The sequence below is a fragment of the Anser anser genome, assembly GCF_964211835.1.
Source record: "Anser anser genome assembly, chromosome: 1".
Taxonomy (NCBI): domain Eukaryota; kingdom Metazoa; phylum Chordata; class Aves; order Anseriformes; family Anatidae; genus Anser; species Anser anser.
In genome coordinates, this window is record NC_139720.1 from 20,652,716 (window position 1) to 20,667,980 (window position 15,265).

Here is a 15,265-nt window from a genome sequence, read left to right on the forward strand (position 1 = left end):
ACAGAATTATTCTATTTTGTCCCCAATATCAGTATTAGAAAAGACAATGATGCAGCTCTTAGGAAAAAGTTTGATGCAAAATATTCCACTTCCCCGTAGAATTAATGTCATAACAAGAAATTTCCCATCACATTTTTGGCCAAGTTTCAAAATCAGTATGCCTTCCAGATAGTCTGCAAAACAGTGTAAACATAACATTTTGATCTGTTAAGAGTACTCACTATTGTCTAGACAGACAGTCCCAGGACCTAGTCTTCCTTCACATAGCTAAGGAAAAAAGAAGAAAAGTGAAAGAGTTGAAAATATAGGCTTGGCTGTTCTGAAAACAGAAATAATTTTTCCAATTACTTTGATAAGTCTTGGATTTCAAGTTGTAGAGGCTACAAGTCCAGTGTTTCAGAGACAGAAGATATTAATTCTATACTTTTGAATAGTAACATTGGATTTATTCAATGGTCTTTGGTCTATAAGTAACAGAAATACTTAGTAATATCAATACTATTAGCTAGCTACAACATTAAATAGATCAGTTTCTTATCCATTGACCGTCTTTCAGAAGAAACTATCAAAACTCACCTGATTCATGCCCCTACCTGCCCTCTGCTTGGTCTTCCTTCCCTCTTGTCTTTCCACGTTCCTGTCTTCTCTCCTTCCTTCCCTCCTTCTTTCCTTCTTTCCTTTCTTTCTTTCCTCTCTCCTTTTTTCCCTCCTTTCTCATCTAGCTTTGCTTTGCTTCACTTAATTTTCATTTTCAGTCAGATTAGAATGAGCAAAGAAAAATCTGCAGTTGTGTTTCATTATTATTGTTATTATCGTCATTATTATTATTAATGTACGTGGATAATTTTGTTCAAGGAATAGTAAGTATATCACAACTCTACTCCAGAGTCTGTATCATCTCATTTTATTCAACTGAACATACTGATGTCCCAGTTATGATGAAGACTGCAGTCAGGCCAGATAACACCTATACTGGAGTTATTCTGCTATTAAAATGTTTAAAAGAGAATAAATAGTGGCATAATTTTAAAGCATTTCATGCCAGAGTAATAACAAAGATAAGTATTTCCACTCTCCAGTTGGTTTGGAATTTTATTTCTATAATCCAATCATAATTTCATCTCTGATTCAAAATGGAACGGGCCAGATTTTTTGGTGGTGCAAACTGAGTTAGCTACTGTAAATATATGTTTTATTCAATTAAGATGTAAGACATCTTAAGAAATCAAACAATTAGGCAAAAGGAATAAAAATAAAGCAGTATTTTAGTGACATTTCTCCATTCGTTCATGTTTCATCTCTGCCAGTGTAGATTACTATGCAACAACATAGTTAACATATTGCATTTATAACCATATACTGAGTCTATTTCACAATCTGTTGCATACATTTAACAATATTTGGAAGCCATCCAAACTCTTATAAAAATTGATACATCTCTCATTAGCATTTTGAAGATGTCAGCCATTTTTATGCAGGGTAATAGAAAATAATCTGCCAAGGGTGTATGGCTGTGTGTCAGAACAAATATAATTAACATTGTGCCAGAAGAGCGTCCCCATGAGGGACTGAAGAAGTAGACCTTGTAGTCAATTACTGAAATTGGAAATGCTCTGTACGTCAGATTTGGGTGCATCGACAACTTGCACATAGAACTACCAGGAGCACAGTTTGTGAATGCTTGTGAAGAGATATATATTCACATCATTATCTGTGCCTTATTCATGTTTGTTAAATGCCACATTTCCAAAAGAAATTAACATGCTCTAGTACTTCTACGTAATAAACATATATTTAGCTAATAGTCATAGAAAGCAGGAAGAAACATTGCTGTTGTAGATGTTTAGCATTTTTGTTTATTAAAGGCCTAGGAGAGAGATAATGCACCTGAAAACAAACAAAAACAAAACAGGAAGGGAAGAGGAGAATGGTGTTATAAAAAAAAAAAAAAAAAAAAGTATTCCGGTATTTCACACAGTTATTTCAACCATTTCACACAGGGAAAGATAGCGCCAACACATTTCTTATATTTTTACTGTTATTCTTTTCTATCAACTACGTAGATTCTGCCTGATGACTAATGGCATTGAATATGAATTGATGAGATTCAAAATTGGTTCAAAATTTGTGCAGCAGAAAGTGTTTCAGTAAAGTCAGCTGTATTTGTTTGGAAATGACTAGTTTCAGACTTCTTTTCCTGAACACTTTTTCTACTAAAACTATCCACAATAGGAGTAGACAGGAGCCTGTCTGCTTATGACAATAAAAAGATCATAGAATCATAGAATCACTAGGGTTGGAAAAGATCTTCAAGATCATCTGGTCCAACCGTCACCCTACTACCAATGTCACTCACTAAACCATGTCCCTAAGCACCACGTCCAACCTTTCCTTGAACACCCCCAGGGACAGTGCTGCCACCACTTCCCTGAATAACCTGTTCCAATGCCTGACTACTCTAGCAGGATACAAGCTATGTGATGGCATTACAACAGTGTCAAGTGTGAATGAGTAAGTTCTGTTGGGAAGGAAGATTAGCAGTTCAAATTCGTTGACGGGATAACTAAAATTTCTCCAGTTTTAGTTACCTCAGAGTGGCCAGAGATAGTGGCTTAGATAGTATGTTTCTCCAAAATCACTTCATATAAGATAAGGATATAATCACTTCATATAAGATAAGGATAAGCTTACATGGGTTGTCTTCAGTACACAGTCAAGAGGATTTGCTTACATTATATAAAGCTTTAACCACTATGAAATTTCGACTTAACTGTTTTAAAGGAGCAACATACATTGTCTGCTGATTAGTATACTGTCCATCCATCACCTCAACCCTTGATTTGTGGCAGGACATATGGGTAGAGCTTCCAAACCAATCACTTGTCTGTCTGATAATCTGATATTTGGACATCACTCTTGTGAGTGATACATATGATTTTTTTATTTTTTTATTTTTATTTTTTATTTTTTTTAGGTTGCAGAAACCTGCTACATCAAGGAGAGGTTTTGACTCCAGATTATGCTGGAGGGTCCAAGAAAAATTAGTTACTTGGTACAGATCTAAACTATGAGCTTGTTAGATAAGGATGAGCTACTTTTATGGTTACAGAAGCAAAAACAATTCTTGTCATTCCTTTCTTGCTGCCCCCCTCTTCCTCCTCCTGTCTCCGTTGATAATCTCTCTTTTGTCTGAACTCAGTGCCAAGTTTCAGTCGCACCCAGACACAGTGAATGCAAAGAGATTGTGCCTTCTGGGTTTGCTGGTTTGTTGAAAAAGAAACATTGATCTGTGTGCTATGTGTGCAGCGCAGATTTTCATTCTAATTGCCCAGGCAACCTCATGTACACACTGAACAAGACAGGTGACAGCAGAGAGATCTGCATAACTTCACATAAGATGGATAACATACTTTGGACCTTTGGGCTTTTGAGCAATTGTCCAAGAATAGTCTGACCTATGTAGGATGAAGGGATTGGACTTCTTGTGCTATCTGATTCATTCATAATACAGTAGAAAGTACCCAATAATTGCTGTGTAAATATCATACACTGGGAGAGAAATGTTAAAAATATACAGAGAGCATAATGTATTTTTTGTAGCAGATTAAAAGTGCATGTAAACTGGATTGTGTCAGAAAAACAAGTCAAGGAAAGACAAAACTAATATGATTTTTTTTTTTTTTTAAATTCTGTAGGTGTTTTAATACTTTTGACAGCATTGTAAGGCAAAATGTTTCGTGTACCTTAAAAATAGTTCATCAAAGAAAGCAGTTTTTTAAACGTTGCCATCTTCCTTTATACATGTTTCACCTATCACAAGAAAAACCACCTGCTAGCAAAAGACTATTCAATTTTCAGGCTGGTTTCTCTCTGGGGGCATTTAGGTCCCAGTCTCCAAACATGTTGTGGTTCTCTTTGACCCTGTGTACTTGAATTCCTCTCTGGTGAAAAAGCAAGGTGAAAAGACTGAAGTCTGAGTAAAGAGCTTTCAGGCAGCCTATGAAACAGTTTTGAAAATGGTCTCAGATAAAACAGTTTAGACCATCTTCTGTTATGACTGAATAGGAGTATATCTACAGGTACCTACTTGTAATACAAAACACACATGACCAAAAAAACACTCTCCAGAATATTCAGGGATATGAACCGCTGGTACAAAGGTAACAATGAACAGTGTCTATAACTTCTGGTAATAAGAAATTTCAATCATTACAGAAATTAACATATAAATTAGGTTTACATCTGGGAACCTAAACTCCCTATCACACTCTTTTCCTTTTAATTCTTGTTTTTGTTATTGGTGCTGCCCTTTTCATCACTATCCAGGTTTATTTTATTTATTATTATTATTAATTTTTTATTTTTAAATCTGATGTTTTCAATGACAGTGAAATGCAATTTGAACAGTGTAACTGTTATGGATATGCATAGAGACAGTAAGACTAGTTTTTAAAATAACTTACTTGTTCATAAGTGATGAGTAGAATTTGGAAGAAGCTTAGGGATAGAACTGGAAAAAATTCTATCCAAATTCTGTTTTCAAAGAAACAAAAAGCTTTTTTTTTTTTTTAATGTATATATTTTTCAGAGGTTCTTGCAAAAGTGTTTATTTATTTACTATGATTCAGGGTTTAAGAAAAGTTAAGGCTTAAGAATCACTTTGAATTAAGAGATTTTAATTTATAAAATATCCATTTTTATATTAAATTTACTCATATTTAAGTTAAAAGAGACATTTTACTATGCCTTTATCTTCATATCAAAAGACGGGAAGTCTTTGAAGTCCTTACTCATCTTATTTCAGTTCCTATTCCATTTAAGACATTACTCTTGTAAATCACTCAGACTGGCTCTCTGTGCTTTAGTTCTCCAGCTGTAGGAGCAGTCCCACCCTTGAAGGATTATTTTGAGGATAACTGCATTAAAGACAGTGGGGCTTGAGATGCAAATAGTTACAACTGAGAGAAAGAATTCAAATGTTTTTCAGTAGAAATAGTTGACTATGCTATCAGTATGCAAACCAGGGTTTACATATACAAAATACTATATGCATACACATATATGTATATATGTTCATACACATATATTTTGAGATGGAAAGTAGATATTTAAATTAGGCAGACAAAATGTCTAGCATATAAATGTGTACTAATCTAAACGGCATTGGTTTATATTTTCCATCTAATTTTGATTTCACTTTTCCAAAACAAAGTATTTAAAACCTTAGCAAAACTGATAAAAGGCATTTTAGACAGATACAGTGTAAAGATCCTTGCAGGGTTATCAGCTTGTGAGAGCTCTGCCACCTGTAGCTTCCCAGCATTCCTTAGCTCTTTCCCACTGTTTAATTTTCCACTCTCCACTGGGCTGTTTTACATCCAGCTGTTAAGAGTTTGACCAGGTCCCATAACACAGGCCATGTCAAGGTTTCAACAGGAACATGATAATGGAAACGGTGTGCTGGCAAGGCAAGTTTTTGCAAAGTTTTAAAAGAGATTTAAAGCTGTGGTTTTACTGTGGTACAAGCTACATTGGGGTGAGGCACAATAGGGAAACTTGTACTTGAGTCTATGAAAGGGATGCCAGGCAGTAATTTCCATTGTAGCCAAGATCTTAGAAAGCATATTGTTGAAAGAGATTCCAGAAGCAGTTAGACATATCTTCAACTGTTTTAAAAGAGTAAACAGCAACAACAACAAAATTAAAACATTTTCTACTCATTCCATGCCCAAATGTTTCCTATATGGGCTGGGAGCTGGAAATGTTTACATATTTTAAGCTCAAAATGGAAAGGTTGTATCGATTGAAAATCCATCAACTCATTCTGTGTGAATTTGCTGATGTTGGAGATTCTTTCTGTTGAACTTTTTGTGGGGGAAGATTTACTACAAAAGAGTCCCAAGACTGTAATCTGTTCTGTATAGTGGGGTTTCCCTTCTGTAACCACACAGATAATCAGCTGTTGTTTTTGAATATTTCTTCAGATCAGCCTTCAGTAGTTGTGATCCGGTTTGCAAAAATTTTTTCTCCCTTGTAATCAAAATTTAGGCAGTTCATTTTATTTATTTTATTTTATTTTATTTTATTTTATTTTATTTTATTTTATTTTATTTTATTTTATTTTATTTTATTTTATTTTATTTTATTTTATTTTTTTCCCAGTGGTGATAAAAACTAGAAAGCCAAACAAAGGTAGAAACAACCCCAAAACAGGTAAAGCACCCTCTAGGAAAGAGAACGCTAAATTAGTTTCAGTGTTGAGATGGAAGTGGTAACAGTGTCTTTTATAAAGTTCCCATTACAAGATGCTGCATTCTGCCACCTATAATTTTGTCATGTTTTAAATAATTGAGCTGACATTTCAAAAGCTGTTTGCTTTTCTTAGGCAGAATTACATTATTTTTATGTATATTTTAATTTAAGTCAGAATGATTTGGATATTTCTGAGAATGAAGCTTGAGAAAAATATATTGCTTTGTTCATATTAAACAAGAAATCTTCCCTTTCAAGGAAAGTAAAAGTTATCTGAAGGAAAAAGAAAAGAGCCTTTATATCAGGGATGTGCCTTTTGCCATCCTAAGGAAAAGCATTGATTTGTCTGTTTTAAGTCTGTCTAGAGTTAACAGTTCAAAAGAGAAGAATCCAAAAAGCCATTAAATGCAACAGTTGCTTTTATCTACGCTCGGACTTGTTTGCTTACTACTTGCTAATTCAGTGTTTTTGCCAGTTTTTATAATCTTAGAGACCTTGGGGCTGGCAAATCTGCTGCCCAGAGCCTTCAGCACTATTTTATCTTAGAGAATGACCACGGACTAAGTCCATCACTTGGGGTATGGCTCTAACACACTCACACATAAACAGACACATGCTAATTCATGAATGCTTACCATGTATTGACACAACACCATGAAGGATCTCCAAGGCCAGTAATAAAACTTTATGAGTTTTTTGATGCTTTTTAAAATGTAATTATTGTCAGGATTAATGTACATTATATTGTACTGGCATCCTGATCTGGAGTTTTACATACCTTACATGTCTTATGGCAGAGGAATATTGTGTACTCCATAAATACGTCCACTTTTTCTCCCTTTTCTTTTACCTCTGCAATTTAGTAAGACTCTTCATCTTGTACCAGACTTTTAACCTTGTAAGTATATACTTTGGTGGATGGTACCTCTGCCTACTACACGTTCTGTAGAGACCACTTTGCCTAATTCTCTAGAAAACCTGTATATGATCATACCTATGTGAACACACTATCAGGAATAAATACTGAGCCTACAACCACAGTCAGTGAACATACCCATCCTGCTGTCTGAATAACCTTCTCCTGGCATTCTCTCTATCTCTTCCCTAGTCAGTATAAGGAGTAATGCGAGGCAAGAGAAAGAAGGAGGGTTAGGATTCTAATAAAGGAGAAATATGGGAAACAATAACGTTGGAGAGGAGGAGTAACAGGATTGAGAGTTGGAAAATGTAATATTGGGCTAATCAAGCATGAGACTGTGTGCCTGAGGGAAACAAAGCTGTGTGAACTTTGCTGTGGAGAAGGAGACTGGAGTCTGTTGTGTGGGCGATTGGGTCCATGAGCTAGTGAAGAGACAAAGTATAGACTAGTCTGACAGGAATAGTAACATGAATCCAGGAAGAATATGCTTTGCTTGAAAAAAATGACCACGGATATTAGATAGCTTTCTGAGGCAATGAGTAAAATTGGAACATAGTACAACAGACTTGGAGCAGGAAAATTTGAAAAGCCTAAGTAGAAATAATGGACTAATTATTGCAGGAAATGACTGTAAATACAGTCTATGAAAAGGAGATGGCAGGAACAGGAGAACAGAAGAGATTTTTGTTGTTATGTTTTATTAGTTTCAAAAGGCACAGAGAGATAGCAAACCAGCTATGTTGGAACTAAGACAAAGTAGGGAGGAGAATGGGAGGGAAAAGAGCCCGGGATGGTGAAATGGTAATAGGATGACTAAATAGGACAATGCAAAACAACTCAACATTGAGGTGAATAGACATACCTGTTAGAATCCAGGATAGATCACTAGATTTTTTAAATACTAAATTTCTTCTATCAACAATTTTCTTTTTCTGTCAGCTGATAGAAATGTTTAATGTGGGAAACATTTGCATTTATTTCATATGCACAGAGAATAAAAACCTGTGATTCCTATCACTTAGTTATTCTTTCAGCTCAAGACCCTGACCCCTTCTCAGGATGCATGGGGAGGTACTGTGATGCCCTGAGATGGATTGTCTCTTCTTTCAGATTGAAGCTGAAAGAAAGTCACATATGCATGCACAGAAGATGTACACAAATACATATAAGCAAATAAGGAAAAATAAGTGAAAGAACAAATAATTCAGAAGTTACAAAATTCCAGGGCAATGTTATTAGGGTAATATTGATTCATCATTATTATTAGGTGTGTGCATTATGGTACAGCCTTCAATGATGTGATCATTTCTTGATGTGTCATCAAGAATCCCGGCTCATTCAGCATATGAGAGGCATATTCAAAGGGTGAATCAGGTCTGAATTAAAAGAGGTTGTTTGAGACTAAAATGGAACATCAAAAGGAAAAGGGAGGATTTCCTTGTTGAGATCTTTGAATATGATTCTGAGTAATTTCATTCCTTCCCTCTCTCTTCATAAGGTATCTATGTGATGTTAAACAAGTCATGCAAACAAGATGTTTCTGAGGCCATCAGTAATTGCACGTCCTCATGTCGTAAATGCCCAGCATGAGAAAAAGATCTATTAGAAATGTACTGCTTTCAGAACTGTAACTGAACTTACTGGAACCTGAACTTGAAAAACGTGAAGAGTTCTATCAGCTTCTCAGGAAAATTAAGGAAATGTCCCAAGTGGGCATCCTAAAGCACCATGGATACTCTGACATTAAAACGTTTAATCTCTTCCCTCCTCCCTTCTCTCCCATTTGAAAATTGAAGGTTGCAATGCCCTTGATTAATAGAGGTGCTGCAGAGATTAATTTGGGAACTTTTGTGAAACAATCAAGATAATCTATAACATTGAATACCATAAGAAGTACTAATCATAAAAATAATATTCGCCTACATGTAGAATAGTGATTCTTGGAAGTAGATAAAACCTGGGACATCAGGCTTTTTCACTGATAGCTACATTTAACTAACCTAAAATACAATTTTAAACAAGTTCTCAAATAAATAACCATCTTCTGTCCTTTCCAGTGAGCAATAAAGGGCCTTTAAAAACAAGAGCACATAGTCATGTAATTAAAGTTAATGTCCTAATGTAAATATAGAAGAAGGTTGAATTCAAATTGCATAGTGAATGTTAAAGGTGTCGTTTTCTAAACTCTAAGCAATAGATGTTTTAGTATTAATAAAGTTCTAGCAGCATTGCATGTGCATTTAGGCATAGAAGAGGTATTTATAAACTACATGAGTGTGTATCTTATATATCCATAATACCTGTTTTTCCATTGGTCTTGTCATAACTCTTCTTCATTGCTTTTCTTTCTATCATTTTGCCAGTGAATTAGGGGAATTCAGAATTTAGCTGTGCTCTGAAAAATGAACCAGGTTCTCTCTTAATCTGAAATAAAGTATTTGAACCAGCAAGTCTCAGTATCTGTGAAATAAGGTAGAACAAGCTTATGAATCCACAACCGAAATAGAGTTTTCTAATGCGTGTTCAGTGTGTGGGATTCAGTAGTGTACACTTTTGAATTGTTTGTTTTTCCAGCCTCTACTCTTAAAGAGGGTACATTATATGTGGTGGCAACCACAAAGGCATGGCTGCTGCCAAGAAAGCATATTACTAAAGTTTGGTAACGTAGCCTAATTGTTTTCCCTCCGGTCAAGTTACCCAGAAATACTTGCTCTTCTACAGTTCTGCAGTAACAGTTAGTTAGATGAAATGACCTGCCTTCAGGAGAATTACAGACACTCTCTGAGTTTCCATTACAGGAAAAGGCTTCCTTCTTTGGGAAATTATGTATCCTCCTTGGGCTTTGTATTTTTACAAATGGAGATTTCTATCAGAAACAAACATTTTATGGTGAAAAATGTTCTTGCCTTGTCGACATGTACATAACATTCTGTGTGGGATAGCTGCAGGACATGAAATGACTTGAGAGTTAGTAAAGCAATAAACTGCAATGGAGAATAAACAAAAACAACTGGAGTGTGTAGGACTTGCATCTTCCTGATCCTTACCCCTGATGTACAGGGGAAGAATGAATGGACAAAGGCTACCAAGTGTTCCTGTACAAAGTAATTAGTTTCCTTCCATATCAGGAGACAATGATTCTAAAAATGGGAAACAATTGATCTTTAGAGGAACTGCTCCATATTCTCCCTTTAGAGTTGCACACAGTGTTTTTTGTGCTCCCTCAGGACTTGGTGCTGGAGCTTCAGTTCATTTAAGCATAGGACTTCATTTCATTTAAGCTTAGGGCTGTGCTTAAATGACACAATTTTGGGCCTTAAAAAATGTGAAGACATAGAACACTCAGAGGTAAGCAAAACAAATTTGCTTATCAGTCTCTGGTGGAAAGCTGGCGATTGTTTTCTTACTTATCTCTAAATAATGACTATTAAGCTAAATTTGATAGACGGGAAAATTCTGTTGTCTGAGAAAAAATAAAATAAAATTAGAAAGCCTGAGAATGAAATACAGTTTGTTATAATGAGTCTAATGAGTTGTAAATGACTGTTCTTCAGTTAGTAGTGTAATTTGGAAGGCCCGGTTTTGCTGATTCTATATATGGAAACTGATATATTGATTAACTCTGTTAAACTAATTGAAGAAAGCTAACAAAATAGAATCAAGGTTAAGGAATTCTACAAGGGAGAGATAATAAAAATAATTTAAATATTTTATGTCGATTTAAAAGAAGTTCAACTAAATCTTTTTGGTAGATAGTTTTTTTTTTGTTTGTTTGTTTTTAATCAGGATAAGTTGTACTTTAGCATAATTATTCTCACAATACAATAAAAATAAAACTGGTTAACAATCTGCTGTTGTCCTTCCCTAAAAGGTAAAATGAAGCATGAATTAAAATGAGTTTGGGATTACAAGGATTTTTTTATTTTATTTTATTTTATTTTATTTTATTTTATTTTATTTTATTTTATTTTATTTTATTTTATTTTATTTTATTTTATTTTATTATTTTATTTTATTTTATTTTTTTTGAGAAGGAATATGCAGCTTTACATGTCCTGTGAGTTGCACAGAAAAATGCTTATGGGGCTAGGACATAAGACCTATATCCACACTCAAGTGGAGGGGAGCTCCAGAAATTGTTCACAGGTAAGAGATGATACCACCTGTGCACAGCTTTTGTTGCTCTATTTTAAGGTGGTGCAGTGCCACCCCTCTTGGTTCTTTCAGACTTCCCCAAAACACCAGCACTCACCTCTGACGCATCATGTGGGTAAGCATGTGAGATGCATTTTGTCTGTCTTTGAGTTATATTCAGACTCCTGAGCTATTGCTTGGTATATAAAGTATATGAATGAGGTGGCAGAAGAGAACTACAATATGATGAAATCATAGGGAACTCGCACTTATAAAATGTGTGTTTCATGGCTCATGTTGAAGACATCGTACGTCCTCTTGATCCAATAATTTTCCTTACAAAGAACCTTGTAAAAACTCCTGAACCAGATAATATTTTCCATGAAGAAATGCATTATCTACAATAACTTCTTTTGTGAATTTTCAACTTTTTTTAGTGATTTTTTGGAATTTGGGTATGGCCATTTTTAATATATTATTAAAAAAAATAAAAAAAAAATACACTGAATTACCTTGATTTTCCTAATTATGTCACAGAATCACAGAATCACAGAATTGTAGGAGTTGGAAGGGACCTCAAAAGATCATTGGGTCCAACCCCCCTGCCAAAGCAGGTTCCTTAGAGCAGGCTGCCCACGTAGGTGTCCAGATGGGCCTTGAATATTTCCAGAAAAGGAGACTCCACAACCTCCCTGGGCAGCCTGTTCCAGTGCTCCGTCACCTTCACTGTGAAGAAGTTCTTTCGCATGTTGGTGCGGAACTTCCTGTGCTCCATTTTGTGGCCATTGCTCCTTGTCCTGTCCCCACAAACCACTGAAAAGAGGTTGGCCAAATCCCTCTGTCTCCCACACTTCAGGTATTTATAAACATCGATAAGATCAAATTTGACGATCAAATGTCTGTAGTCTAGAGCTGTTAGAACAAAGTTTCTAAACCACTGCAATCCAAAGATCTCACCATTATATTTAATGCAGCAAACAAACAAAATCCAGAGCAATATAAATATCATTATCTGAATTGACTAGGAATCTGGCACAATTTGCAGCTGGGCTATTTATTTTGCTATTGACAAAGAGCAGCCATTGGAAAATCTTGATCGGAATTTTGTTGCAACATTATTATCACTATGAAAGTTGTATTTTGTTTGAGATGTAGCCAGATTTTATTTATTTATTTATTTATTTTTGTCACCAGAACATTTATTTTAGCCTTTTACTTTTCTCTATTTGGAACACAAAGACTTTGGGATTATGGAAGCTTCATTTTATCATCAATTTGGTCCCACTGGTAAATTTATTTGCTGTAATTAATTTTCCTAAAAATTAAAAAAAAAGTCTCTGTAGTGTGGTTCCTGAAAGTGAGCTAAGGCCCTTTAATTAGGGAATAAATAAATAAATAAATGCTTATAGAGTACTGTTGAGGAGGAGAATCCAGAATGGCATTTGTCTTTTTCATTGGCCTGATAGTCAGAGTTCCAATTTGTCACTCAGTTTGTCAAGACCTATGGAAAATTCTAGACATATTTTTTTGAAGTTTGAGGTTATCATATATATATGTATATCACATGTACATATATCATATATCATATGTATATGTATATCATATATCATATGTATATGTACACACACACATTTATATATATATTCTGCCATAAAACACAGAATAAAGTAGAAACACTCTGGAATTATGTTGCAACTTCAAAATTGCATCATCTCTCTGAAATGAAAGAGGAATCCTGGAGCCTGTGTAAAATAAAATGTATAAAATTAGCTCAGAATTTTAGCAATTACTGAATGAATCCAAGTTTTCCTGGTAATCTATTCATTCAATCATTTAATATTTTTATAATAGAAATAATGTAACACAAGTCCCAAACCATGTGAAGTCACCAGTGAGTAGCACAGGAACATTCTGGGACTGTATAATAAAACATAGAAAGTACTGTTGAAAAAAACATACTTACATTATGCTTAGTGCTTCTGATAGCAGCCATTTCTCATTAGTAGATTACATTGGGCTGGATTCTCGATCCTTTTCATTATTTCTGTCAGAAAAAAAGACTTTATATTGACACATCCTAAATTCAAAATGATTTTTCTCTACTGTACTTAGGGGGCCTAGATTCTCTGTTATCTTGCATGGTGTTATTGTTTATATAATTTCAAAGTGTATATGAAAAGTAGAATGCTTTTGTACGTTATACCCATTTACCACATACACAAAGTAGAAAATTAAGTCTGCACATATATATGAAGACAACTTATTTCTGTTAATAATACAAAGATCACAGTTATCTTTTTGTAATACAAGATTGTTTTTTTCCACCATTATAAAGAATACTGTTCTTTGACTTTATTTTATTTAGGAAATCTATTAAACCCAATGACATTACAATTAGAAACATAATTACTTCATACCGTGAAAATAGCTTTATTTTGCAGTGTTTATTCCAGCTCTCATAATTATTTATTTATTTACTAATTCTGCATGAAAAAGAACATAATTGTCTTAATCTCCAGAGTACTATTCTGCACATTTCACAAGCCAAACTGGCCACATATTGAGCTACATCTGCTTTATGGCCTTTTAAAGGACATATATACATACAAACATTTTTGTGCAAATGATGTACTTCTAAGGACATAAAGTATAAAAAGATTTAGAAAAGAGTCTGAAGGCCCACTCATACCTACAAATCCAGTAATTATTAAAACAAGCAAACATAACAACAAACCTCTTGCAAAAAATATCTTGAGAAAATGGTTGAACACATTAGTAGGGACTGTTCTAGTGTAATTTTCATTCCAGGGTTCAGGTATTAACAGAATATTGAAATAATTTGTGCTTCACAGACCCTGAGGACTACGATCTTGCACTTGTATTTTAACTATAGCAGTGTAATACTTTTCTGTGCACCAAATACAGCAAGTCCAAGCTGATATTTTTTCAAGCTGTGTTCTGCAAGTTGTAATTCCCTTACATAGTATAGTACAGTTATTTAAACTGTGTTATTTAAACATTTTACAAGAGTTCTTTACCTTTTATTCCCTTTTATATGTTATGAAAGCCACTCTGACACATTCTAAAAAACTGACATTTGGGTAATAATGTCTTGTGTATTTGCTGTATGTGAACATAATATTCTGTTCTTTATTTAATAACTGCGTCACATGAGATCAATTTCACCATTAATTACTCTTAGAAATTTCCTCTCAAGCATGACCCAACCATTCCAAGTGCTTTTTTATTTTGTTCTGTTTCTGTATAAGACATCTTATTTCTGTTTTTCCTTTTAATCCATGCCACAGAGAGGTACTTTCCCATCATTACATAGCAGGCAATGAGTCCATAGCAACAACAGAGACAGGCATTCTGTTCCACAAGGAATGACCTGAAGGAATGAAATGCTAATGCAAAGATCATGAAAATGCAGATCAATGGGAGAGACCAGGAAACCAGTCCTGCCCTGTAACTGTGATGACTGCCACCAGAGAAAGAGAGAGGACAGCTAATCAGCAGGTCTGTCATTTTAAGAAGATTCACTCCAGAGTTTGTCAGCTGAGCAAATGAGAGCACAAAGGAGATCTGGAGTAGGCAGGGCAGATGGATGGCAGTACCACTGGTAGATGCTCCTGCTATTTTCACATCATGTATTGTACTTAGTCCTTCACCTTTCACTAGGGATGTGGCTGTTTTCTGTCCTTGCAAACCCTCATCTATGATATTTGATCATTGGGGTTCTTGCTATTAAGCCTGAGAAAGCATGGAAATCTCTATGAAAAACATAACACCATTACTCCTAGATGAACTTTTCTCAAGGACTTGAATAGTTATTATGTAACTTCACAGCAGAGACTGATTAAGAGTCATCCTATAGTATGTCTGTCATAGACCAGAGGGGTGCTATTGCAAGGGTGATTTTTTATATTTCTTGATAACTGAATTCTTAATTTTGTATTA

The 15,265-nt window shown here is 34.7% G+C and overlaps 1 long non-coding RNA gene across 1 annotated transcript in view; it reads right to left on the bottom strand.

Annotated features, from left to right (window-relative positions):
• The window catches only part of LOC310893078, a 36,022-nt gene that overhangs the window by 6,256 nt on the left and 14,501 nt on the right, over positions 1-15,265 (bottom strand). The window contains exons 3-4 of the long non-coding RNA XR_014578697.1: positions 13,269-13,349; positions 222-267 (exon numbers count right to left, since the gene is read on the bottom strand). This is a non-coding gene — a long non-coding RNA (uncharacterized lncRNA). The remainder of the gene's footprint in view (positions 1-221; positions 268-13,268; positions 13,350-15,265) is intronic.